We start from the raw sequence: 24,023 nt of genomic DNA, 5'->3' as shown, positions 1-24,023 counted from the left end.
GCACAAAAAACGAGAAAAAGCTGGCAGCGGTGGGATTCGAAACCACGCCTCCGAAGAGACTGGTGCCTTAAACCAGCGCCTTAGACCGCTCGGCCACGCTACCTGTGCCCGTGTTCTTCGCTTTTGTAGAAACAGTGCACGACACAGCTTCCTGTTCTGCTGCGACTGGCTGCTCATCCATTGCACCTCAAACAACTGCCATTTTCGAATAGAGATTAACTACACAGGCAGCTGCCCGCTCTCTGGTGCGGCGGCATTACGTGTTGATAATGAATTGGTAGTGCCACCCGCAGCCTGCGGAACATGAGTGAAAAATCAAGAGGGCACCGTAATTTCAAACACTGAGTCACAATCGTCACTGCAGCGACAGCAAGGCAAAACTTTAAAAATTGCCGTGACCAGGATTCGAAACCTGGGTTATTGCGGCCACAACGCAATGTCCTAACCACTAGACGATCACGGCCACGGAGGCACCGCCGACGGCAGTTCTCGCGACTGCAAGTGGCGATGAACAGCAAAGCTCGGCCCACACACCACTGTGTCTCCCCACAGCTGTGCCAGACGCGGTCTCCATTATATGTATACTGGCAAACGAACGTGTCTGCGCTGTAAGGACACTAAGCAGTGTGGTTAGCTGCATTCAACCCCCGTGGCAATGTCTTGCAGTCCTCCAACTCTGTTGACCACAGGTATGTGCCTCAATAAGAGGTGGACAGACGTCGCATCGCTCTCGCCGTCACTTGTGACCGCGAATCGTACTTAACGTAATTTTCTGCAAGCGTCAGCGGAGCGTCAGTCGAGCTAAGTCGGGCCAAGTCGCATAAGAGGAGCAACAAAATGCGCATTTCCGGTACCGGGAATCGAACCCGGGCCTCCTGGGTGAGAGCCAGGCATCCTAGCCACTAGACCACACCGGATAACGACGCAAGCGCTCCTCCAGCGAACGCAGCAAACAGTACACACGCTACTTGACGACAACGGCCAAAATTTAGCGTTTCCACTTTGTAGAAACGGCATGCTCGGGACGCATTTCGTGGAGACGAACGCCAGCAATCGTGACACCAGACTGCGCCTGTGAATCCTGTCGTTGCACCACGCACTGTGCTGCTACGACAATTTAAGAAGGAGACGCTCACGGCTTGCTGCGCTGTTCCCTTCGCGGGTAATCAGTGCTCCTGCTTTCGAGACAGAAAACATTGGCAGCGGTGGGATTCGAACCCACGCCTCCGAAGAGACTGGTGCCTGAAACCAGCGCCTTAGACCGCTCGGCCACGCTACCTACGTGGCACGGCGGTCACAGGAGCTGCGTTCTACCCCACGAGAAAACATCGCAATGGCACAAAAAACGAGAAAAAGCTGGCAGCGGTGGGATTCGAACCCACGCCTCCGAAGAGACTGGTGCCTTAAACCAGCGCCTTAGACCGCTCGGCCACGCTACCTGTGCCGGTGTTCTTCGCTTTTGTAGAAACAGTGCACGACACAGCTTCCTGTTCTGCTGCGACTGGCTGCTCATCCATTGCACCTCAAACAACTGCCATTTTCGAATAGAGATTAACTACACAGGCAGCTGCCCGCTCTCTGGTGCGGCGGCATTACGTGTTGATAATGAATTGGTAGTGCCACCCGCAGCCTGCGGAACATGAGTGAAAAATCAAGAGGGCACCGTAATTTCAAACACTGAGTCACAATCGTCACTGCAGCGACAGCAAGGCAAAACTTTAAAAATTGCCGTGACCAGGATTCGAACCTGGGTTATTGCGGCCACAACGCATTGTCCTAACCACTAGACGATCACGGCCACGGAGGCACCGCCGACGGCAGTTCTCGCGACTGCAAGTGGCGATGAACAGCAAAGCTCGGCCCACACACCACTGTGTCTCCCCACAGCTGTGCCAGACGCGGTCTCCATTATATGTATACTGGCAAACGAACGTGTCTGCGCTGTAAGGACACTAAGCAGTGTGGTTAGCTGCATTCAACCCCCGTGGCAATGTCTTGCAGTCCTCCAACTCTGTTGACCACAGGTATGTGCCTCAATAAGAGGTGGACAGACGTCGCATCGCTCTCGCCGTCACTTGTGACCGCGAATCGTACTTAACGTAATTTTCTGCAAGCGTCAGCGGAGCGTCAGTCGAGCTAAGTCGGGCCAAGTCGCATAAGAGGAGCAACAAAATGCGCATTTCCGGTACCGGGAATCGAACCCGGGCCTCCTGGGTGAGAGCCAGGCATCCTAGCCACTAGACCACACCGGATAACGACGCAAGCGCTCCTCCAGCGAACGCAGCAAACAGTACACACGCTACTTGACGACAACGGCCAAAATTTAGCGTTTCCACTTTGTAGAACGGCATGCTCGGGACGCATTTCGTGGAGACGAACGCCAGCAATCGTGACACCAGACTGCGCCTGTGAATCCTGTCGTTGCACCACGCACTGTGCTGCTACGACAATTTAAGAAAGAGACGCTCACGGCTTGCTGCGCTGTTCCCTTCGCGGGTAATCAGTGCTCCTGCTTTCGAGACAGAAAACATTGGCAGCGGTGGGATTCGAACCCACGCCTCCGAAGAGACTGGTGCCTGAAACCAGCGCCTTAGACCGCTCGGCCACGCTACCTACGTGGCGCGGCGGTCACAGGAGCTGCGTTCTACCCCACGAGAAAACATCGCAATGGCACAAAAAACGAGAAAAAGCTGGCAGCGGTGGGATTCGAAACCACGCCTCCGAAGAGACTGGTGCCTTAAACCAGCGCCTTAGACCGCTCGGCCACGCTACCTGTGCCCGTGTTCTTCGCTTTTGTAGAAACAGTGCACGACACAGCTTCCTGTTCTGCTGCGACTGGCTGCTCATCCATTGCACCTCAAACAACTGCCATTTTCGAATAGAGATTAACTACACAGGCAGCTGCCCGCTCTCTGGTGCGGCGGCATTACGTGTTGATAATGAATTGGTAGTGCCACCCGCAGCCTGCGGAACATGAGTGAAAAATCAAGAGGGCACCGTAATTTCAAACACTGAGTCACAATCGTCACTGCAGCGACAGCAAGGCAAAACTTTAAAAATTGCCGTGACCAGGATTCGAAACCTGGGTTATTGCGGCCACAACGCAATGTCCTAACCACTAGACGATCACGGCCACGGAGGCACCGCCGACGGCAGTTCTCGCGACTGCAAGTGGCGATGAACAGCAAAGCTCGGCCCACACACCACTGTGTCTCCCCACAGCTGTGCCAGACGCGGTCTCCATTATATGTATACTGGCAAACGAACGTGTCTGCGCTGTAAGGACACTAAGCAGTGTGGTTAGCTGCATTCAACCCCCGTGGCAATGTCTTGCAGTCCTCCAACTCTGTTGACCACAGGTATGTGCCTCAATAAGAGGTGGACAGACGTCGCATCGCTCTCGCCGTCACTTGTGACCGCGAATCGTACTTAACGTAATTTTCTGCAAGCGTCAGCGGAGCGTCAGTCGAGCTAAGTCGGGCCAAGTCGCATAAGAGGAGCAACAAAATGCGCATTTCCGGTACCGGGAATCGAACCCGGGCCTCCTGGGTGAGAGCCAGGCATCCTAGCCACTAGACCACACCGGATAACGACGCAAGCGCTCCTCCAGCGAACGCAGCAAACAGTACACACGCTACTTGACGACAACGGCCAAAATTTAGCGTTTCCACTTTGTAGAACGGCATGCTCGGGACGCATTTCGTGGAGACGAACGCCAGCAATCGTGACACCAGACTGCGCCTGTGAATCCTGTCGTTGCACCACGCACTGTGCTGCTACGACAATTTAAGAAAGAGACGCTCACGGCTTGCTGCGCTGTTCCCTTCGCGGGTAATCAGTGCTCCTGCTTTCGAGACAGAAAACATTGGCAGCGGTGGGATTCGAACCCACGCCTCCGAAGAGACTGGTGCCTGAAACCAGCGCCTTAGACCGCTCGGCCACGCTACCTACGTGGCACGGCGGTCACAGGAGCTGCGTTCTACCCCACGAGAAAACATCGCAATGGCACAAAAAACGAGAAAAAGCTGGCAGCGGTGGGATTCGAAACCACGCCTCCGAAGAGACTGGTGCCTTAAACCAGCGCCTTAGACCGCTCGGCCACGCTACCTGTGCCCGTGTTCTTCGCTTTTGTAGAAACAGTGCACGACACAGCTTCCTGTTCTGCTGCGACTGGCTGCTCATCCATTGCACCTCAAACAACTGCCATTTTCGAATAGAGATTAACTACACAGGCAGCTGCCCGCTCTCTGGTGCGGCGGCATTACGTGTTGATAATGAATTGGTAGTGCCACCCGCAGCCTGCGGAACATGAGTGAAAAATCAAGAGGGCACCGTAATTTCAAACACTGAGTCACAATCGTCACTGCAGCGACAGCAAGGCAAAACTTTAAAAATTGCCGTGACCAGGATTCGAAACCTGGGTTATTGCGGCCACAACGCAATGTCCTAACCACTAGACGATCACGGCCACGGAGGCACCGCCGACGGCAGTTCTCGCGACTGCAAGTGGCGATGAACAGCAAAGCTCGGCCCACACACCACTGTGTCTCCCCACAGCTGTGCCAGACGCGGTCTCCATTATATGTATACTGGCAAACGAACGTGTCTGCGCTGTAAGGACACTAAGCAGTGTGGTTAGCTGCATTCAACCCCCGTGGCAATGTCTTGCAGTCCTCCAACTCTGTTGACCACAGGTATGTGCCTCAATAAGAGGTGGACAGACGTCGCATCGCTCTCGCCGTCACTTGTGACCGCGAATCGTACTTAACGTAATTTTCTGCAAGCGTCAGCGGAGCGTCAGTCGAGCTAAGTCGGGCCAAGTCGCATAAGAGGAGCAACAAAATGCGCATTTCCGGTACCGGGAATCGAACCCGGGCCTCCTGGGTGAGAGCCAGGCATCCTAGCCACTAGACCACACCGGATAACGACGCAAGCGCTCCTCCAGCGAACGCAGCAAACAGTACACACGCTACTTGACGACAACGGCCAAAATTTAGCGTTTCCACTTTGTAGAAACGGCATGCTCGGGACGCATTTCGTGGAGACGAACGCCAGCAATCGTGACACCAGACTGCGCCTGTGAATCCTGTCGTTGCACCACGCACTGTGCTGCTACGACAATTTAAGAAGGAGACGCTCACGGCTTGCTGCGCTGTTCCCTTCGCGGGTAATCAGTGCTCCTGCTTTCGAGACAGAAAACATTGGCAGCGGTGGGATTCGAACCCACGCCTCCGAAGAGACTGGTGCCTGAAACCAGCGCCTTAGACCGCTCGGCCACGCTACCTACGTGGCACGGCGGTCACAGGAGCTGCGTTCTACCCCACGAGAAAACATCGCAATGGCACAAAAAACGAGAAAAAGCTGGCAGCGGTGGGATTCGAACCCACGCCTCCGAAGAGACTGGTGCCTTAAACCAGCGCCTTAGACCGCTCGGCCACGCTACCTGTGCCGGTGTTCTTCGCTTTTGTAGAAACAGTGCACGACACAGCTTCCTGTTCTGCTGCGACTGGCTGCTCATCCATTGCACCTCAAACAACTGCCATTTTCGAATAGAGATTAACTACACAGGCAGCTGCCCGCTCTCTGGTGCGGCGGCATTACGTGTTGATAATGAATTGGTAGTGCCACCCGCAGCCTGCGGAACATGAGTGAAAAATCAAGAGGGCACCGTAATTTCAAACACTGAGTCACAATCGTCACTGCAGCGACAGCAAGGCAAAACTTTAAAAATTGCCGTGACCAGGATTCGAACCTGGGTTATTGCGGCCACAACGCATTGTCCTAACCACTAGACGATCACGGCCACGGAGGCACCGCCGACGGCAGTTCTCGCGACTGCAAGTGGCGATGAACAGCAAAGCTCGGCCCACACACCACTGTGTCTCCCCACAGCTGTGCCAGACGCGGTCTCCATTATATGTATACTGGCAAACGAACGTGTCTGCGCTGTAAGGACACTAAGCAGTGTGGTTAGCTGCATTCAACCCCCGTGGCAATGTCTTGCAGTCCTCCAACTCTGTTGACCACAGGTATGTGCCTCAATAAGAGGTGGACAGACGTCGCATCGCTCTCGCCGTCACTTGTGACCGCGAATCGTACTTAACGTAATTTTCTGCAAGCGTCAGCGGAGCGTCAGTCGAGCTAAGTCGGGCCAAGTCGCATAAGAGGAGCAACAAAATGCGCATTTCCGGTACCGGGAATCGAACCCGGGCCTCCTGGGTGAGAGCCAGGCATCCTAGCCACTAGACCACACCGGATAACGACGCAAGCGCTCCTCCAGCGAACGCAGCAAACAGTACACACGCTACTTGACGACAACGGCCAAAATTTAGCGTTTCCACTTTGTAGAACGGCATGCTCGGGACGCATTTCGTGGAGACGAACGCCAGCAATCGTGACACCAGACTGCGCCTGTGAATCCTGTCGTTGCACCACGCACTGTGCTGCTACGACAATTTAAGAAAGAGACGCTCACGGCTTGCTGCGCTGTTCCCTTCGCGGGTAATCAGTGCTCCTGCTTTCGAGACAGAAAACATTGGCAGCGGTGGGATTCGAACCCACGCCTCCGAAGAGACTGGTGCCTGAAACCAGCGCCTTAGACCGCTCGGCCACGCTACCTACGTGGCACGGCGGTCACAGGAGCTGCGTTCTACCCCACGAGAAAACATCGCAATGGCACAAAAAACGAGAAAAAGCTGGCAGCGGTGGGATTCGAAACCACGCCTCCGAAGAGACTGGTGCCTTAAACCAGCGCCTTAGACCGCTCGGCCACGCTACCTGTGCCCGTGTTCTTCGCTTTTGTAGAAACAGTGCACGACACAGCTTCCTGTTCTGCTGCGACTGGCTGCTCATCCATTGCACCTCAAACAACTGCCATTTTCGAATAGAGATTAACTACACAGGCAGCTGCCCGCTCTCTGGTGCGGCGGCATTACGTGTTGATAATGAATTGGTAGTGCCACCCGCAGCCTGCGGAACATGAGTGAAAAATCAAGAGGGCACCGTAATTTCAAACACTGAGTCACAATCGTCACTGCAGCGACAGCAAGGCAAAACTTTAAAAATTGCCGTGACCAGGATTCGAAACCTGGGTTATTGCGGCCACAACGCAATGTCCTAACCACTAGACGATCACGGCCACGGAGGCACCGCCGACGGCAGTTCTCGCGACTGCAAGTGGCGATGAACAGCAAAGCTCGGCCCACACACCACTGTGTCTCCCCACAGCTGTGCCAGACGCGGTCTCCATTATATGTATACTGGCAAACGAACGTGTCTGCGCTGTAAGGACACTAAGCAGTGTGGTTAGCTGCATTCAACCCCCGTGGCAATGTCTTGCAGTCCTCCAACTCTGTTGACCACAGGTATGTGCCTCAATAAGAGGTGGACAGACGTCGCATCGCTCTCGCCGTCACTTGTGACCGCGAATCGTACTTAACGTAATTTTCTGCAAGCGTCAGCGGAGCGTCAGTCGAGCTAAGTCGGGCCAAGTCGCATAAGAGGAGCAACAAAATGCGCATTTCCGGTACCGGGAATCGAACCCGGGCCTCCTGGGTGAGAGCCAGGCATCCTAGCCACTAGACCACACCGGATAACGACGCAAGCGCTCCTCCAGCGAACGCAGCAAACAGTACACACGCTACTTGACGACAACGGCCAAAATTTAGCGTTTCCACTTTGTAGAAACGGCATGCTCGGGACGCATTTCGTGGAGACGAACGCCAGCAATCGTGACACCAGACTGCGCCTGTGAATCCTGTCGTTGCACCACGCACTGTGCTGCTACGACAATTTAAGAAGGAGACGCTCACGGCTTGCTGCGCTGTTCCCTTCGCGGGTAATCAGTGCTCCTGCTTTCGAGACAGAAAACATTGGCAGCGGTGGGATTCGAACCCACGCCTCCGAAGAGACTGGTGCCTGAAACCAGCGCCTTAGACCGCTCGGCCACGCTACCTACGTGGCACGGCGGTCACAGGAGCTGCGTTCTACCCCACGAGAAAACATCGCAATGGCACAAAAAACGAGAAAAAGCTGGCAGCGGTGGGATTCGAACCCACGCCTCCGAAGAGACTGGTGTCTTAAACCAGCGCCTTAGACCGCTCGGCCACGCTACCTGTGCCGGTGTTCTTCGCTTTTGTAGAAACAGTGCACGACACAGCTTCCTGTTCTGCTGCGACTGGCTGCTCATCCATTGCACCTCAAACAACTGCCATTTTCGAATAGAGATTAACTACACAGGCAGCTGCCCGCTCTCTGGTGCGGCGGCATTACGTGTTGATAATGAATTGGTAGTGCCACCCGCAGCCTGCGGAACATGAGTGAAAAATCAAGAGGGCACCGTAATTTCAAACACTGAGTCACAATCGTCACTGCAGCGACAGCAAGGCAAAACTTTAAAAATTGCCGTGACCAGGATTCGAAACCTGGGTTATTGCGGCCACAACGCAATGTCCTAACCACTAGACGATCACGGCCACGGAGGCACCGCCGACGGCAGTTCTCGCGACTGCAAGTGGCGATGAACAGCAAAGCTCGGCCCACACACCACTGTGTCTCCCCACAGCTGTGCCAGACGCGGTCTCCGTTATATGTATACTGGCAAACGAACGTGTCTGCGCTGTAAGGACACTAAGCAGTGTGGTTAGCTGCATTCAACCCCCGTGGCAATGTCTTGCAGTCCTCCAACTCTGTTGACCACAGGTATGTGCCTCAATAAGAGGTGGACAGACGTCGCATCGCTCTCGCCGTCACTTGTGACCGCGAATCGTACTTAACGTAATTTTCTGCAAGCGTCAGCGGAGCGTCAGTCGAGCTAAGTCGGGCCAAGTCGCATAAGAGGAGCAACAAAATGCGCATTTCCGGTACCGGGAATCGAACCCGGGCCTCCTGGGTGAGAGCCAGGCATCCTAGCCACTAGACCACACCGGATAACGACGCAAGCGCTCCTCCAGCGAACGCAGCAAACAGTACACACGCTACTTGACGACAACGGCCAAAATTTAGCGTTTCCACTTTGTAGAACGGCATGCTCGGGACGCATTTCGTGGAGACGAACGCCAGCAATCGTGACACCAGACTGCGCCTGTGAATCCTGTCGTTGCACCACGCACTGTGCTGCTACGACAATTTAAGAAAGAGACGCTCACGGCTTGCTGCGCTGTTCCCTTCGCGGGTAATCAGTGCTCCTGCTTTCGAGACAGAAAACATTGGCAGCGGTGGGATTCGAACCCACGCCTCCGAAGAGACTGGTGCCTGAAACCAGCGCCTTAGACCGCTCGGCCACGCTACCTACGTGGCACGGCGGTCACAGGAGCTGCGTTCTACCCCACGAGAAAACATCGCAATGGCACAAAAAACGAGAAAAAGCTGGCAGCGGTGGGATTCGAAACCACGCCTCCGAAGAGACTGGTGCCTTAAACCAGCGCCTTAGACCGCTCGGCCACGCTACCTGTGCCCGTGTTCTTCGCTTTTGTAGAAACAGTGCACGACACAGCTTCCTGTTCTGCTGCGACTGGCTGCTCATCCATTGCACCTCAAACAACTGCCATTTTCGAATAGAGATTAACTACACAGGCAGCTGCCCGCTCTCTGGTGCGGCGGCATTACGTGTTGATAATGAATTGGTAGTGCCACCCGCAGCCTGCGGAACATGAGTGAAAAATCAAGAGGGCACCGTAATTTCAAACACTGAGTCACAATCGTCACTGCAGCGACAGCAAGGCAAAACTTTAAAAATTGCCGTGACCAGGATTCGAAACCTGGGTTATTGCGGCCACAACGCAATGTCCTAACCACTAGACGATCACGGCCACGGAGGCACCGCCGACGGCAGTTCTCGCGACTGCAAGTGGCGATGAACAGCAAAGCTCGGCCCACACACCACTGTGTCTCCCCACAGCTGTGCCAGACGCGGTCTCCATTATATGTATACTGGCAAACGAACGTGTCTGCGCTGTAAGGACACTAAGCAGTGTGGTTAGCTGCATTCAACCCCCGTGGCAATGTCTTGCAGTCCTCCAACTCTGTTGACCACAGGTATGTGCCTCAATAAGAGGTGGACAGACGTCGCATCGCTCTCGCCGTCACTTGTGACCGCGAATCGTACTTAACGTAATTTTCTGCAAGCGTCAGCGGAGCGTCAGTCGAGCTAAGTCGGGCCAAGTCGCATAAGAGGAGCAACAAAATGCGCATTTCCGGTACCGGGAATCGAACCCGGGCCTCCTGGGTGAGAGCCAGGCATCCTAGCCACTTTTTTTTTTTTTTTTTTTTTTTTTTTCCTCCCATCTCCCCTTCTAGCCCTTCCATTCGCTCTCCTTCAAGCGCCTTCTTCGGCGAGCTTCATTGCTAAAATCAAATGAAACGCTCCTTCGCACGTAAGGAAATCCATACCAAACGTGGTGAGAAAAGTAAATTTCTCCATCCAAATGAACTTGTTGTGTAACGGTGGATGGTGTTTCAAAATGAGTGAACATGTTCTGTTGAAAATTGTGGATAAAGAAAGAAAAGTTAATTGGAAAACTGAAAAACATAGAACTGCAAAATTTTTTTTTTTTTTTTTTTTTTTTTCCTTTTTCTTTTTTTTTTCCATGCGGATTCAGGCATAGAATGCAAGGCCTTTTCAGGGTTCTGCGAAGGCCTTCACGGCTACCGTAGCGGCCCTGGGGCCCACGAAGTCCCCACCGTACTTCGCCCTTAGCAGCAATCCCCTACTTTGGCATCGCAAACTTCGATATTTTATCAGCGATCCGTCATTGCGTACTTCATCCGATGCCTTGTTTGTCAAACAATATTTTTAGCATGTTACCATACAATGTCTTGTTGTGTCGTTGTCCACATATTTTATAATATTCCAGTAATACATGTTGCTCATAGTCCAGTGCGTCGGGCAGGCCGAGGTTATTAATGACATAATTGACATAGTTCCCCAGTAGCCATAGGGTAACATTATTCTTCTGAATAGGGAAAGCAACGCTTTCGGGGTTGACGAGAATGTCGACAGTAAGGTGTCTGCCGTCGTTCCTATTGATAAACGCCACCTGTTGGCGGACTCTGTCCCAAATGACCTGGTAGCCGTTGCATATGAGACGATGCCGTAGGGTGTCTATCACATTACAACGTGGACACTGATTTGTGTCACTCAATCCTATAGAATGTAATCTTTCATTTGTGGCAACGGTATTATTGACAACCTTGTACCAGGCACCGCGCACATTGGTGGACAGTACTTTATTGTTTATATTCTTCCATATATTTTGCCAATTTCGGGTGGGATATTTTGATTCCATTCTGTTTCGGTTGTCCTTTGTAGTAAGGCAATCCATGATGAAACTACAGTTTCTTTTGGTCCTATCCGTGACAATGCAGTGCAGATAACTAAGTTCTAAATAGTAGAATCTGATGTGCTGCAATTTGTAAGATATTTTACTTACATTAATAGGTGGTTCCATACTCTCCGGTTTAAGGATTTGGAAAAGTTTCGATGATAAATTATTGTGGCGGTCTTCTAAAAGCTGAAGTGTACGCTTGATATAAAGAGCCGTAGTTTTGCGGCGGATATCGGTCAGTCCGAGGCCTCCGTCTCTCGGTTTTAATGTTATAGTACTGGCTGCCACTTTAAATATCTCACCTCTCCAAACATACTTGCAGATGAAGCTCATGATGGTTTTGGATATCGCTTTAGGTATCGGCAGTATTTGACCTACATATACTGCTTTCGAAAGGACAGCGCAGTTGATTAATTGCACCCTTTGGATAATGTTCAAGTCTCTAAGTCGGTTCATTATCAAAGTACCTCGAATACTATGTAAGACCTTCTTCCAGTTGAATGTCGTTGTTTGCAGGGGGCATCGGTAGAACCTCACACCTAACGCAGTGTGATGGTCTACAGACCTGGCCCATTCGAGGGCAGTGTTCCTGAAGCCATGGAGATTTAGAAAGGAGCTTTTCATATCGTTGATTTGCGCTCCCGTTGCGAAGCAGTAAAGGCGAACAATCTCTCTCAGTCTTACAACGTCGTCATTACTTCTGACGATGACTCCGACGTCGTCGGCGTAAGCGTTGGTAGCGTTACTGACCCCTGAAATTGAGATGCCTTCTAATTCCTTGTTTAATCGTTTCAGCAGAGGTTCTAGTGCTACCACAAATAGCATCATTGATAAAGGACTGCCCTGCGGGACACCATTTGCTATTTCGACATCTTGAGTATAGTGTCCATTTATTAAAATTTTGGTTTTCATGCCTTGCAATAGATTTTTTAAGACAATTAAAAATTTGTCGTTAAAACCTATATACCTCAGAGTGGTAAATAAATATTCATGGTTTACCCTATCAAAGGCTTTAGAAAAGTCGATAAAAACGAGGCCAGCCTTCGTCAATGTCGTTGAGAAGATACTGATTATGTCCCTGTATTCGCAGACTGTTTTAAAAATGTTCCGACCCGGGAGACACGTTTGATGGGGACCAATTACTGTATCAAACACCGGTCGGAGTCTGTTTTTGACTACCCTGGCAATAATCTTATAATCAGAGTTCATTAAGGATATCGGTCTCATTTTGTTGAGCTGTTTGACATCCGAATTGTTTCCCTTAGGAAGTAAAACAGTGACACACTCTTTCATATCGTCAGGTATGTGCCCTCCACTCAAGATTTCGTTGACGACTTGCGTGAATTTATTCCTTATAATATGCCAATATTGGGAATAAAATTCTACGGGTAAACCGTCGGGCCCAGGTGATTTTTTAACAGGTGAGCTTTTAATTTCTTCGAAAATGTCTTCAGACAGGATTTCAACAGTGAGGCTCCTGTTGTGTTCTGCAGTTACTAGTTGTTCCATATCACAGTTTCGGAGCAGTTCCTGTCCATGATCTGGGTTATACTGGTGAGCACTGTACAATTGATGATAATACCTATGAGCCTCGTTTAAAATATCTTTTTGTTGAGTTAAAATACTTTGATCTTCGGAGAGCAATGACTGAATAAAATTTCTTCGACGATTTTTTTCGTGCTGGAGTAGGTGAAAGAGAGAAGCGTGTTCTTCTTCCACTGTGGTTTGAACTCGTGATTTTATTGTCAGTCCTTCCAGCTGTTTGCGTTTAAGACTAAGAAGTTCGGCCTTGACCTGTTTGATACCCGTTCTGACAGCCGCGGACATTGGCATAGCATAAAGGTCACGCAGACAAGTATAATAGAATTCGACAGTGCGCCGAGACCAAAGTGCCCTTTCCCTACTGTAAGAAATTAGAGTAGATCGAAGTTTCTTTTTGGCGCATAAAGTCCACCAATCTATCGTTGACCGGTATTTGTGGCTGTGTCGGAGTGAAAGTTGCCAGGAAGCTTCTAACTGCTCAGTTAGGGCGTTATCTCGAAGCATGGCGGTATTTAATTTCCAAAAAGGACGGCCCCAGTATGTCTTCTGTTTAGGAAGTCCAATGCTGCACCTTAGTGCTAGATGGTCGGAAAAGTAAGTTGGTATTCGTTCGACGCCACTGATTTTGCTGGCTAAATTTGAACTTACGTATATGCGGTCGATCCGACTTTGCGCTTTAGTGCTAAAATATGTGTACTGGACAGACACGGGGTATTTGACCTCCCAAGCGTCCCGCCATTTCATTGTTTTCACAAGACCGTCTAATTCTGGGGAGAAATTGAAATTTGGCGTTTGGTCTTTCCTGTGTAGGACACAATTCCAGTCACCTCCGACTAGTACATCAACGGGATTTTCCTTTAGTAAATACACTAGATCATTTTTAAAAAAATTGGCTCTTTCCGTTCGACCACTGCTTCCCGAAGGTACATAAACATTTATAATTGTAACACCGAAAATCTTAAAACTGATTCCCCGCCCCGATTCCAACATGGTGACATCTGTTATTGCAATACCGTCCTTGACCAGGACAGCGGTGCCGCAAGCGCCTTCTGAGGCGACATTGAGAATGGCAGTAAATCCCGGAACATACAAATTCGAAAAACACACTTCTTGAAAAAGCGCAATATCGGTATCGGACTGATATATGAAGTCCCGGAGGGCAGCAATTTTAGTTGCACTCTGGATCTTGTTAATATTAACAGTCATAACGTGATACGTTTGATCCATGAGCAGGCTGTTATTGTTTACTTGACTTGCCGGCGATTAGGCATATGTAGTCCGAATTCACGCGTCATTCGTGGGCTCAAAGTGTAGTCGTGAGCTTGAGATGTTGCGGTTAACATGCCATACCATTGTTCGCAGATACATGTGGCATTGTTGTCTCCGTATCGTCTGCCCATTCATAACGACTATTTTGGGTAGATGGTCTACGTTGGGAATTTGGAACGTCCTGATGGTCTGAAAATTCGAGGCCCGGTGCTCCTTCGTCCCGGACATCGTTCTCAGGTGATGTCCGTAGATGCGATGTTATGCTGCCGACCTCAGGTTCCCTCCGGCCATGGTCTTCGATCGTTGTCTGTTCCTGAATGCTCCTCAACCTATCCCGCAGAGCCGGGGCTAAGCTTTCAGCAGCCTGGTGTGCTAACCGCTTTTTTGCGACGTTTCCTAGCTTTCCGAGGCGATCTTGACCGCTCTGGAGACGAATCGGGGGACTTTTCGGACGAATGCGGAGACGAAGTCGGCGATGCAAGCCGGTCCTGTGTCCGAGTCGAAGATCCAACGCTGCTCTTTGCACCAGGCGTGGAAGAAGGTTCTACCGCAGTTAGACTCGCCTCTGTCGCAGGGGGCCTGTCAGCCGCGCTGTGGGAAGCAGAACCGTAGTCATTGACTCCTTGTGTCAGTTGGATGGTCGAGTGATCTATGACCATATCTTGCCCAACAATATTCTTAACTGGATCGTCCGTTTCCGCTACTTTCGTGTTGGTCTCGTCCTGTCGTTCGCAATCAGGCGGTTGCAGGGAGGTATCCACAGTAACCGCAGAAGGTTCTGCTCGCGAGCTACGAGAAGGATCGGCACAGTCGTAAGGTACAGGTACCTGACTTTCACTGGTGGTGCGCTGGGGCGCTGTATGGTTAGTCATAGCTACGGATCTACCACTGTCTATATGGCTGAAAACACTCTCGGGATGCTCGCATTGGTCCCCCAGTTCGAAAGATGTCTGCCGAGCTGATCGCAAAGGTGACGTGGCAGCAGCGTACGTCATCGGCAGGTGAACTACAGGCCCTGCACCTGCGGACTCTACACTTGATAATTGAGGAACCCTCCGTCTACTGCACTCAGCACGTACGTGCTCTGTCGAGTTACAAATGGCACAGGTACGAGGCTGTCCATCGTAAATGATCAACGCACGGTATCCTCCAATATTGACAAAGGAAGGGATGTGCTTGAGAAGTTCCATCTTAACCTGGCGAACGCCATTCAAAACGGGAAACATGTGTGGTTCTGACCACAATTCCGCAACATTGGAAATTACTCTGCCATACGCCCCGAGAACACGATTGATTTCGACTACAGGCATTTCAAAAGGAAGCTCAAATACTCTTACTGTTCGGATTCCCATCCCAGCATAGGATACTACGACATCGCTAACTGAGCCGTCTAAGTGATTAAACTTAATAATACCTCCACATTTTTCAACAATTGCGACACATTTAGCAGGGTCAGCCAATTTCACATATGCCGAGTTAGTCACAAACGATAAATGAACTCCAACTAAATCATCTTTAGTAATTCCAACTTTTTCTGTGAGCCACAGTTTGATTTCAAAAGCTTTCGGTCGCACGAAATTCCTATCGAAAGCGAATTTAATCGTGTCTTTTCTCATTTTCATCAAATCAATACACAATTAAGTGAAGTAATGCGCTTGCGAGCCGGCCTACCTGGCTCGCAGGAAAACAGCCTTGTTGACACGAAACGTCCGCAGCGGCCGCCACACGTCCGTCTCGCGCCGAAGACGAAGCGCGAATGTGCCACTAGACCACACCGGATAACGACGCAAGCGCTCCTCCAGCGAACGCAGCAAACAGTACACACGCTACTTGACGACAACGGCCAAAATTTAGCGTTTCCACTTTGTAGAAACGGCATGCTCGGGACGCATTTCGTGGAGACGAACGCCAGCAATCGTGACACCAGACTGCGCCTGTGAATCCTGTCGTTGCACCACGCACTGTGCTGCTACGACAATTTAAGAAGGAGACGCTCACGGCTTGCTGCGCTGTTCCCTTCGCGGGTAATCAGTGCTCCTGCTTTCGAGACAGAAAACATTGGCAGCGGTGGGATTCGAACCCACGCCTCCGAAGAGACTGGTGCCTGAAACCAGCGCCTTAGACCGCTCGGCCACGCTACCTACGTGGCACGGCGGTCACAGGAGCTGCGTTCTACCCCACGAGAAAACATCGCAATGGCACAAAAAACGAGAAAAAGCTGGCAGCGGTGGGATTCGAACCCACGCCTCCGAAGAGACTGGTGCCTTAAACCAGCGCCTTAGACCGCTCGGCCACGCTACCTGTGCCGGTGTTCTTCGCTTTTGTAGAAACAGTGCACGACACAGCTTCCTGTTCTGCTGCGACTGGCTGCTCATCCATTGCACCTCAAACAACTGCCATTTTCGAATAGAGATTAACTACACAGGCAGCTGCCCGCTCTCTGGTGCGGCGGCATTACGTGTTGATAATGAATTGGTAGTGCCACCCGCAGCCTGCGGAACATGAGTGAAAAATCAAGAGGGCACCGTAATTTCAAACACTGAGTCACAATCGTCACTGCAGCGACAGCAAGGCAAAACTTTAAAAATTGCCGTGACCAGGATTCGAAACCTGGGTTATTGCGGCCACAACGCAATGTCCTAACCACTAGACGATCACGGCCACGGAGGCACCGCCGACGGCAGTTCTCGCGACTGCAAGTGGCGATGAACAGCAAAGCTCGGCCCACACACCACTGTGTCTCCCCACAGCTGTGCCAGACGCGGTCTCCATTATATGTATACTGGCAAACGAACGTGTCTGCGCTGTAAGGACACTAAGCAGTGTGGTTAGCTGCATTCAACCCCCGTGGCAATGTCTTGCAGTCCTCCAACTCTGTTGACCACAGGTATGTGCCTCAATAAGAGGTGGACAGACGTCGCATCGCTCTCGCCGTCACTTGTGACCGCGAATCGTACTTAACGTAATTTTCTGCAAGCGTCAGCGGAGCGTCAGTCGAGCTAAGTCGGGCCAAGTCGCATAAGAGGAGCAACAAAATGCGCATTTCCGGTACCGGGAATCGAACCCGGGCCTCCTGGGTGAGAGCCAGGCATCCTAGCCACTTTTTTTTTTTTTTTTTTTTTTTTTTTCCTCCCATCTCCCCTTCTAGCCCTTCCATTCGCTCTCCTTCAAGCGCCTTCTTCGGCGAGCTTCATTGCTAAAATCAAATGAAACGCTCCTTCGCACGTAAGGAAATCCATACCAAACGTGGTGAGAAAAGTAAATTTCTCCATCCAAATGAACTTGTTGTGTAACGGTGGATGGTGTTTCAAAATGAGTGAACATGTTCTGTTGAAAATTGTGGATAAAGAAAGAAAAGTTAATTGGAAAACTGAAAAACATAGAACTGCAAAATTTTTTTTTTTTTTTTTTTTTTTTTCCTTTTTCTTTTTTTTTTCCATGCGGATTCAGGCATAGAATGCAAGGCCTTTTCAGGGTTCTGCGAAGGCCTTCACGGCTACCGTAGCGGCCCTGGGGCCCACGAAGTCCCCACCGTACTTCGCCCTTAGCAGCAATCCCCTACTTTGGCATCGCAAACTTCGATATTTTATCAGCGATCCGTCATTGCGTACTTCATCCGATGCCTTGTTTGTCAAACAATATTTTTAGCATGTTACCATACAATGTCTTGTTGTGTCGTTGTCCACATATTTTATAATATTCCAGTAATACATGTTGCTCATAGTCCAGTGCGTCGGGCAGGCCGAGGTTATTAATGACATAATTGACATAGTTCCCCAGTAGCCATAGGGTAACATTATTCTTCTGAATAGGGAAAGCAACGCTTTCGGGGTTGACGAGAATGTCGACAGTAAGGTGTCTGCCGTCGTTCCTATTGATAAACGCCACCTGTTGGCGGACTCTGTCCCAAATGACCTGGTAGCCGTTGCATATGAGACGATGCCGTAGGGTGTCTATCACATTACAACGTGGACACTGATTTGTGTCACTCAATCCTATAGAATGTAATCTTTCATTTGTGGCAACGGTATTATTGACAACCTTGTACCAGGCACCGCGCACATTGGTGGACAGTACTTTATTGTTTATATTCTTCCATATATTTTGCCAATTTCGGGTGGGATATTTTGATTCCATTCTGTTTCGGTTGTCCTTTGTAGTAAGGCAATCCATGATGAAACTACAGTTTCTTTTGGTCCTATCCGTGACAATGCAGTGCAGATAACTAAGTTCTAAATAGTAGAATCTGATGTGCTGCAATTTGTAAGATATTTTACTTACATTAATAGGTGGTTCCATACTCTCCGGTTTAAGGATTTGGAAAAGTTTCGATGATAAATTATTGTGGCGGTCTTCTAAAAGCTGAAGTGTACGCTTGATATAAAGAGCCGTAGTTTTGCGGCGGATATCGGTCAGTCCGAGGCCTCCGTCTCTCGGTTTTAATGTTATAGTACTGGCTGCCACTTTAAATATCTCACCTCTCCAAACATACTTGCAGATGAAGCTCATGATGGTTTTGGATATCGCTTTAGGTATCGGCAGTATTTGACCTACATATACTGCTTTCGAAAGGACAGCGCAGTTGATTAATTGCACCCTTTGGATAATGTTCAAGTCTCTAAGTCGGTTCATTATCAAAGTACCTCGAATACTATGTAAGACCTTCTTCCAGTTGAATGTCGTTGTTTGCAGGGGGCATCGGTAGAACCTCACACCTAACGCAGTGTGATGGTCTACAGACCTGGCCCATTCGAGGGCAGTGTTCCTGAAGCCATGGAGATTTAGAAAGGAGCTTTTCATATCGTTGATTTGCGCTCCCGTTGCGAAGCAGTAAAGGCGAACAATCTCTCTCAGTCTTACAACGTCGTCATTACTTCTGACGATGACTCCGACGTCGTCGGCGTAAGCGTTGGTAGCGTTACTGACCCCTGAAATTGAGATGCCTTCTAATTCCTTGTTTAATCGTTTCAGCAGAGGTTCTAGTGCTACCACAAATAGCATCATTGATAAAGGACTGCCCTGCGGGACACCATTTGCTATTTCGACATCTTGAGTATAGTGTCCATTTATTAAAATTTTGGTTTTCATGCCTTGCAATAGATTTTTTAAGACAATTAAAAATTTGTCGTTAAAACCTATATACCTCAGAGTGGTAAATAAATATTCATGGTTTACCCTATCAAAGGCTTTAGAAAAGTCGATAAAAACGAGGCCAGCCTTCGTCAATGTCGTTGAGAAGATACTGATTATGTCCCTGTATTCGCAGACTGTTTTAAAAATGTTCCGACCCGGGAGACACGTTTGATGGGGACCAATTACTGTATCAAACACCGGTCGGAGTCTGTTTTTGACTACCCTGGCAATAATCTTATAATCAGAGTTCATTAAGGATATCGGTCTCATTTTGTTGAGCTGTTTGACATCCGAATTGTTTCCCTTAGGAAGTAAAACAGTGACACACTCTTTCATATCGTCAGGTATGTGCCCTCCACTCAAGATTTCGTTGACGACTTGCGTGAATTTATTCCTTATAATATGCCAATATTGGGAATAAAATTCTACGGGTAAACCGTCGGGCCCAGGTGATTTTTTAACAGGTGAGCTTTTAATTTCTTCGAAAATGTCTTCAGACAGGATTTCAACAGTGAGGCTCCTGTTGTGTTCTGCAGTTACTAGTTGTTCCATATCACAGTTTCGGAGCAGTTCCTGTCCATGATCTGGGTTATACTGGTGAGCACTGTACAATTGATGATAATACCTATGAGCCTCGTTTAAAATATCTTTTTGTTGAGTTAAAATACTTTGATCTTCGGAGAGCAATGACTGAATAAAATTTCTTCGACGATTTTTTTCGTGCTGGAGTAGGTGAAAGAGAGAAGCGTGTTCTTCTTCCACTGTGGTTTGAACTCGTGATTTTATTGTCAGTCCTTCCAGCTGTTTGCGTTTAAGACTAAGAAGTTCGGCCTTGACCTGTTTGATACCCGTTCTGACAGCCGCGGACATTGGCATAGCATAAAGGTCACGCAGACAAGTATAATAGAATTCGACAGTGCGCCGAGACCAAAGTGCCCTTTCCCTACTGTAAGAAATTAGAGTAGATCGAAGTTTCTTTTTGGCGCATAAAGTCCACCAATCTATCGTTGACCGGTATTTGTGGCTGTGTCGGAGTGAAAGTTGCCAGGAAGCTTCTAACTGCTCAGTTAGGGCGTTATCTCGAAGCATGGCGGTATTTAATTTCCAAAAAGGACGGCCCCAGTATGTCTTCTGTTTAGGAAGTCCAATGCTGCACCTTAGTGCTAGATGGTCGGAAAAGTAAGTTGGTATTCGTTCGACGCCACTGATTTTGCTGGCTAAATTTGAACTTACGTATATGCGGTCGATCCGACTTTGCGCTTTAGTGCTAAAATATGTGTACTGGACAGACACGGGGTATTTGACCTCCCAAGCGTCCCGCCATTTCATTGTTTTCACAAGACCGTCTAATTCTGGGGAGAAATTGAAATTTGGCGTTTGGTCTTTCCTGTGTAGGACACAATTCCAGTCACCTCCGACTAGTACATCAACGGGATTTTCCTTTAGTAAATACACTAGATCATTTTTAAAAAAATTGGCTCTTTCCGTTCGACCACTGCTTCCCGAAGGTACATAAACATTTATAATTGTAACACCGAAAATCTTAAAACTGATTCCCCGCCCCGATTCCAACATGGTGACATCTGTTATTGCAATACCGTCCTTGACCAGGACAGCGGTGCCGCAAGCGCCTTCTGAGGCGACATTGAGAATGGCAGTAAATCCCGGAACATACAAATTCGAAAAACACACTTCTTGAAAAAGCGCAATATCGGTATCGGACTGATATATGAAGTCCCGGAGGGCAGCAATTTTAGTTGCACTCTGGATCTTGTTAATATTAACAGTCATAACGTGATACGTTTGATCCATGAGCAGGCTGTTATTGTTTACTTGACTTGCCGGCGATTAGGCATATGTAGTCCGAATTCACGCGTCATTCGTGGGCTCAAAGTGTAGTCGTGAGCTTGAGATGTTGCGGTTAACATGCCATACCATTGTTCGCAGATACATGTGGCATTGTTGTCTCCGTATCGTCTGCCCATTCATAACGACTATTTTGGGTAGATGGTCTACGTTGGGAATTTGGAACGTCCTGATGGTCTGAAAATTCGAGGCCCGGTGCTCCTTCGTCCCGGACATCGTTCTCAGGTGATGTCCGTAGATGCGATGTTATGCTGCCGACCTCAGGTTCCCTCCGGCCATGGTCTTCGATCGTTGTCTGTTCCTGAATGCTCCTCAACCTATCCCGCAGAGCCGGGGCTAAGCTTTCAGCAGCCTGGTGTGCTAACCGCTTTTTTGCGACGTTTCCTAGCTTTCCGAGGCGATCTTGACCGCTCTGGAGACGAATCGGGGGACTTTTCGGACGAATGCGGAGACGAAGTCGGCGATGCAAGCCGGTCCTGTGTCCGAGTCGAAGATCCAACGCTGCTCTTTGCACCAGGCGTGGAAGAAGGTTCTACCGCAGTTAGACTCGCCTCTGTCGCAGGGGGCCTGTCAGCCGCGCTGTGGGAAGCAGAACCGTAGTCATTGACTCCTTGTGTCAGTTGGATGGTCGAGTGATCTATGACCATATCTTGCCCAACAATATTCTTAACTGGATCGTCCGTTTCCGCTACTTTCGTGTTGGTCTCGTCCTGTCGTTCGCAATCAGGCGGTTGCAGGGAGGTATCCACAGTAACCGCAGAAGGTTCTGCTCGCGAGCTACGAGAAGGATCGGCACAGTCGTAAGGTACAGGTACCTGACTTTCACTGGTGGTGCGCTGGGGCGCTGTATGGTTAGTCATAGCTACGGATCTACCACTGTCTATATGGCTGAAAACACTCTCGGGATGCTCGCATTGGTCCCCCAGTTCGAAAGATGTCTGCCGAGCTGATCGCAAAGGTGACGTGGCAGCAGCGTACGTCATCGGCAGGTGAACTACAGGCCCTGCACCTGCGGACTCTACACTTGATAATTGAGGAACCCTCCGTCTACTGCACTCAGCACGTACGTGCTCTGTCGAGTTACAAATGGCACAGGTACGAGGCTGTCCATCGTAAATGATCAACGCACGGTATCCTCCAATATTGACAAAGGAAGGGATGTGCTTGAGAAGTTCCATCTTAACCTGGCGAACGCCATTCAAAACGGGAAACATGTGTGGTTCTGACCACAATTCCGCAACATTGGAAATTACTCTGCCATACGCCCCGAGAACACGATTGATTTCGACTACAGGCATTTCAAAAGGAAGCTCAAATACTCTTACTGTTCGGATTCCCATCCCAGCATAGGATACTACGACATCGCTAACTGAGCCGTCTAAGTGATTAAACTTAATAATACCTCCACATTTTTCAACAATTGCGACACATTTAGCAGGGTCAGCCAATTTCACATATGCCGAGTTAGTCACAAACGATAAATGAACTCCAACTAAATCATCTTTAGTAATTCCAACTTTTTCTGTGAGCCACAGTTTGATTTCAAAAGCTTTCGGTCGCACGAAATTCCTATCGAAAGCGAATTTAATCGTGTCTTTTCTCATTTTCATCAAATCAATACACAATTAAGTGAAGTAATGCGCTTGCGAGCCGGCCTACCTGGCTCGCAGGAAAACAGCCTTGTTGACACGAAACGTCCGCAGCGGCCGCCACACGTCCGTCTCGCGCCGAAGACGAAGCGCGAATGTGCCACTAGACCACACCGGATAACGACGCAAGCGCTCCTCCAGCGAACGCAGCAAACAGTACACACGCTACTTGACGACAACGGCCAAAATTTAGCGTTTCCACTTTGTAGAAACGGCATGCTCGGGACGCATTTCGTGGAGACGAACGCCAGCAATCGTGACACCAGACTGCGCCTGTGAATCCTGTCGTTGCACCACGCACTGTGCTGCTACGACAATTTAAGAAGGAGACGCTCACGGCTTGCTGCGCTGTTCCCTTCGCGGGTAATCAGTGCTCCTGCTTTCGAGACAGAAAACATTGGCAGCGGTGGGATTCGAACCCACGCCTCCGAAGAGACTGGTGCCTGAAACCAGCGCCTTAGACCGCTCGGCCACGCTACCTACGTGGCACGGCGGTCACAGGAGCTGCGTTCTACCCCACGAGAAAACATCGCAATGGCACAAAAAACGAGAAAAAGCTGGCAGCGGTGGGATTCGAACCCACGCCTCCGAAGAGACTGGTGCCTTAAACCAGCGCCTTAGACCGCTCGGCCACGCTACCTGTGCCGGTGTTCTTCGCTTTTGTAGAAACAGTGCACGACACAGCTTCCTGTTCTGCTGCGACTGGCTGCTCATCCATTGCACCTCAAACAACTGCCATTTTCGAATAGAGATTAACTACACAGGCAGCTGCCCGCTCTCTGGTGCGGCGGCATTACGTGTTGATAATGAATTGGTAGTGCCACCCGCAGCCTGCGGAACATGAGTGAAAAATCAAGAGGGCACCGTAATTTCAAACACTGAGTCACAATCGTCACTGCAGCGACAGCAAGGCAAAACTTTAAAAATTGCCGTGACCAGGATTCGAAACCTGGGTTATTGCGGCCACAACGCAATGTCCTAACCACTAGACGATCACGGCCACGGAGGCACCGCCGACGGCAGTTCTCGCGACTGCAAGTGGCGATGAACAGCAAAGCTCGGCCCACACACCACTGTGTCTCCCCACAGCTGTGCCAGACGCGGTCTCCATTATATGTATACTGGCAAACGAACGTGTCTGCGCTGTAAGGACACTAAGCAGTGTGGTTAGCTGCATTCAACCCCCGTGGCAATGTCTTGCAGTCCTCCAACTCTGTTGACCACAGGTATGTGCCTCAAT

General features: G+C 49.9%; 36 non-coding genes across 36 annotated transcripts; all 36 read right to left on the bottom strand.

The window, feature by feature from the left end:
- Positions 1–21: 21 nt before the first annotated feature.
- Trnal-aag (transfer RNA leucine (anticodon AAG)) lies at positions 22–103 on the bottom strand. Its single transcript has one exon. It is a non-coding gene; the product is annotated as a tRNA-Leu (tRNA).
- Positions 104–390: 287 nt separating this feature from the next.
- Trnah-gug (transfer RNA histidin (anticodon GUG)) lies at positions 391–463 on the bottom strand. The gene has a single exon. It is a non-coding gene; the product is annotated as a tRNA-His (tRNA).
- Positions 464–845: 382 nt separating this feature from the next.
- On the bottom strand, positions 846–917 carry Trnae-cuc (transfer RNA glutamic acid (anticodon CUC)). The gene has a single exon. It is a non-coding gene; the product is annotated as a tRNA-Glu (tRNA).
- A 280-nt stretch (positions 918–1,197) lies between these two features.
- Trnal-cag (transfer RNA leucine (anticodon CAG)) lies at positions 1,198–1,279 on the bottom strand. The gene has a single exon. It is a non-coding gene; the product is annotated as a tRNA-Leu (tRNA).
- Positions 1,280–1,357: 78 nt separating this feature from the next.
- On the bottom strand, positions 1,358–1,439 carry Trnal-aag (transfer RNA leucine (anticodon AAG)). The gene has a single exon. It is a non-coding gene; the product is annotated as a tRNA-Leu (tRNA).
- A 287-nt stretch (positions 1,440–1,726) lies between these two features.
- Positions 1,727–1,798, bottom strand: Trnah-gug (transfer RNA histidin (anticodon GUG)). Its single transcript has one exon. It is a non-coding gene; the product is annotated as a tRNA-His (tRNA).
- A 382-nt stretch (positions 1,799–2,180) lies between these two features.
- Trnae-cuc (transfer RNA glutamic acid (anticodon CUC)) lies at positions 2,181–2,252 on the bottom strand. Its single transcript has one exon. It is a non-coding gene; the product is annotated as a tRNA-Glu (tRNA).
- A 279-nt stretch (positions 2,253–2,531) lies between these two features.
- On the bottom strand, positions 2,532–2,613 carry Trnal-cag (transfer RNA leucine (anticodon CAG)). The gene has a single exon. It is a non-coding gene; the product is annotated as a tRNA-Leu (tRNA).
- A 78-nt stretch (positions 2,614–2,691) lies between these two features.
- Trnal-aag (transfer RNA leucine (anticodon AAG)) lies at positions 2,692–2,773 on the bottom strand. The gene has a single exon. It is a non-coding gene; the product is annotated as a tRNA-Leu (tRNA).
- Positions 2,774–3,060: 287 nt separating this feature from the next.
- Positions 3,061–3,133, bottom strand: Trnah-gug (transfer RNA histidin (anticodon GUG)). Its single transcript has one exon. It is a non-coding gene; the product is annotated as a tRNA-His (tRNA).
- A 382-nt stretch (positions 3,134–3,515) lies between these two features.
- Trnae-cuc (transfer RNA glutamic acid (anticodon CUC)) lies at positions 3,516–3,587 on the bottom strand. The gene has a single exon. It is a non-coding gene; the product is annotated as a tRNA-Glu (tRNA).
- Positions 3,588–3,866: 279 nt separating this feature from the next.
- On the bottom strand, positions 3,867–3,948 carry Trnal-cag (transfer RNA leucine (anticodon CAG)). Its single transcript has one exon. It is a non-coding gene; the product is annotated as a tRNA-Leu (tRNA).
- Positions 3,949–4,026: 78 nt separating this feature from the next.
- On the bottom strand, positions 4,027–4,108 carry Trnal-aag (transfer RNA leucine (anticodon AAG)). Its single transcript has one exon. It is a non-coding gene; the product is annotated as a tRNA-Leu (tRNA).
- A 287-nt stretch (positions 4,109–4,395) lies between these two features.
- Trnah-gug (transfer RNA histidin (anticodon GUG)) lies at positions 4,396–4,468 on the bottom strand. The gene has a single exon. It is a non-coding gene; the product is annotated as a tRNA-His (tRNA).
- Positions 4,469–4,850: 382 nt separating this feature from the next.
- On the bottom strand, positions 4,851–4,922 carry Trnae-cuc (transfer RNA glutamic acid (anticodon CUC)). Its single transcript has one exon. It is a non-coding gene; the product is annotated as a tRNA-Glu (tRNA).
- A 280-nt stretch (positions 4,923–5,202) lies between these two features.
- Trnal-cag (transfer RNA leucine (anticodon CAG)) lies at positions 5,203–5,284 on the bottom strand. Its single transcript has one exon. It is a non-coding gene; the product is annotated as a tRNA-Leu (tRNA).
- Positions 5,285–5,362: 78 nt separating this feature from the next.
- Positions 5,363–5,444, bottom strand: Trnal-aag (transfer RNA leucine (anticodon AAG)). The gene has a single exon. It is a non-coding gene; the product is annotated as a tRNA-Leu (tRNA).
- A 287-nt stretch (positions 5,445–5,731) lies between these two features.
- Trnah-gug (transfer RNA histidin (anticodon GUG)) lies at positions 5,732–5,803 on the bottom strand. Its single transcript has one exon. It is a non-coding gene; the product is annotated as a tRNA-His (tRNA).
- Positions 5,804–6,185: 382 nt separating this feature from the next.
- Positions 6,186–6,257, bottom strand: Trnae-cuc (transfer RNA glutamic acid (anticodon CUC)). The gene has a single exon. It is a non-coding gene; the product is annotated as a tRNA-Glu (tRNA).
- Positions 6,258–6,536: 279 nt separating this feature from the next.
- On the bottom strand, positions 6,537–6,618 carry Trnal-cag (transfer RNA leucine (anticodon CAG)). The gene has a single exon. It is a non-coding gene; the product is annotated as a tRNA-Leu (tRNA).
- Positions 6,619–6,696: 78 nt separating this feature from the next.
- Positions 6,697–6,778, bottom strand: Trnal-aag (transfer RNA leucine (anticodon AAG)). The gene has a single exon. It is a non-coding gene; the product is annotated as a tRNA-Leu (tRNA).
- Positions 6,779–7,065: 287 nt separating this feature from the next.
- Trnah-gug (transfer RNA histidin (anticodon GUG)) lies at positions 7,066–7,138 on the bottom strand. Its single transcript has one exon. It is a non-coding gene; the product is annotated as a tRNA-His (tRNA).
- A 382-nt stretch (positions 7,139–7,520) lies between these two features.
- Positions 7,521–7,592, bottom strand: Trnae-cuc (transfer RNA glutamic acid (anticodon CUC)). The gene has a single exon. It is a non-coding gene; the product is annotated as a tRNA-Glu (tRNA).
- A 280-nt stretch (positions 7,593–7,872) lies between these two features.
- Trnal-cag (transfer RNA leucine (anticodon CAG)) lies at positions 7,873–7,954 on the bottom strand. The gene has a single exon. It is a non-coding gene; the product is annotated as a tRNA-Leu (tRNA).
- A 78-nt stretch (positions 7,955–8,032) lies between these two features.
- Positions 8,033–8,114, bottom strand: Trnal-aag (transfer RNA leucine (anticodon AAG)). Its single transcript has one exon. It is a non-coding gene; the product is annotated as a tRNA-Leu (tRNA).
- Positions 8,115–8,401: 287 nt separating this feature from the next.
- Trnah-gug (transfer RNA histidin (anticodon GUG)) lies at positions 8,402–8,474 on the bottom strand. Its single transcript has one exon. It is a non-coding gene; the product is annotated as a tRNA-His (tRNA).
- Positions 8,475–8,856: 382 nt separating this feature from the next.
- Positions 8,857–8,928, bottom strand: Trnae-cuc (transfer RNA glutamic acid (anticodon CUC)). Its single transcript has one exon. It is a non-coding gene; the product is annotated as a tRNA-Glu (tRNA).
- Positions 8,929–9,207: 279 nt separating this feature from the next.
- Trnal-cag (transfer RNA leucine (anticodon CAG)) lies at positions 9,208–9,289 on the bottom strand. Its single transcript has one exon. It is a non-coding gene; the product is annotated as a tRNA-Leu (tRNA).
- Positions 9,290–9,367: 78 nt separating this feature from the next.
- Trnal-aag (transfer RNA leucine (anticodon AAG)) lies at positions 9,368–9,449 on the bottom strand. Its single transcript has one exon. It is a non-coding gene; the product is annotated as a tRNA-Leu (tRNA).
- Positions 9,450–9,736: 287 nt separating this feature from the next.
- On the bottom strand, positions 9,737–9,809 carry Trnah-gug (transfer RNA histidin (anticodon GUG)). The gene has a single exon. It is a non-coding gene; the product is annotated as a tRNA-His (tRNA).
- Positions 9,810–16,194: 6,385 nt separating this feature from the next.
- On the bottom strand, positions 16,195–16,276 carry Trnal-cag (transfer RNA leucine (anticodon CAG)). Its single transcript has one exon. It is a non-coding gene; the product is annotated as a tRNA-Leu (tRNA).
- A 78-nt stretch (positions 16,277–16,354) lies between these two features.
- Positions 16,355–16,436, bottom strand: Trnal-aag (transfer RNA leucine (anticodon AAG)). Its single transcript has one exon. It is a non-coding gene; the product is annotated as a tRNA-Leu (tRNA).
- A 287-nt stretch (positions 16,437–16,723) lies between these two features.
- On the bottom strand, positions 16,724–16,796 carry Trnah-gug (transfer RNA histidin (anticodon GUG)). The gene has a single exon. It is a non-coding gene; the product is annotated as a tRNA-His (tRNA).
- A 6,385-nt stretch (positions 16,797–23,181) lies between these two features.
- Positions 23,182–23,263, bottom strand: Trnal-cag (transfer RNA leucine (anticodon CAG)). The gene has a single exon. It is a non-coding gene; the product is annotated as a tRNA-Leu (tRNA).
- Positions 23,264–23,341: 78 nt separating this feature from the next.
- Trnal-aag (transfer RNA leucine (anticodon AAG)) lies at positions 23,342–23,423 on the bottom strand. The gene has a single exon. It is a non-coding gene; the product is annotated as a tRNA-Leu (tRNA).
- A 287-nt stretch (positions 23,424–23,710) lies between these two features.
- On the bottom strand, positions 23,711–23,783 carry Trnah-gug (transfer RNA histidin (anticodon GUG)). The gene has a single exon. It is a non-coding gene; the product is annotated as a tRNA-His (tRNA).
- Between the last annotated feature and the right edge of the window lie 240 nt (positions 23,784–24,023).

Source organism: Schistocerca nitens, chromosome 1 (assembly GCF_023898315.1).
Source record: "Schistocerca nitens isolate TAMUIC-IGC-003100 chromosome 1, iqSchNite1.1, whole genome shotgun sequence".
In the NCBI taxonomy this organism is placed as follows: Eukaryota; Metazoa; Arthropoda; class Insecta; order Orthoptera; family Acrididae; genus Schistocerca; species Schistocerca nitens.
Note: the sequence above shows the minus strand (reverse complement) of the source record. Positions and strands in the feature narration are given on the sequence as shown.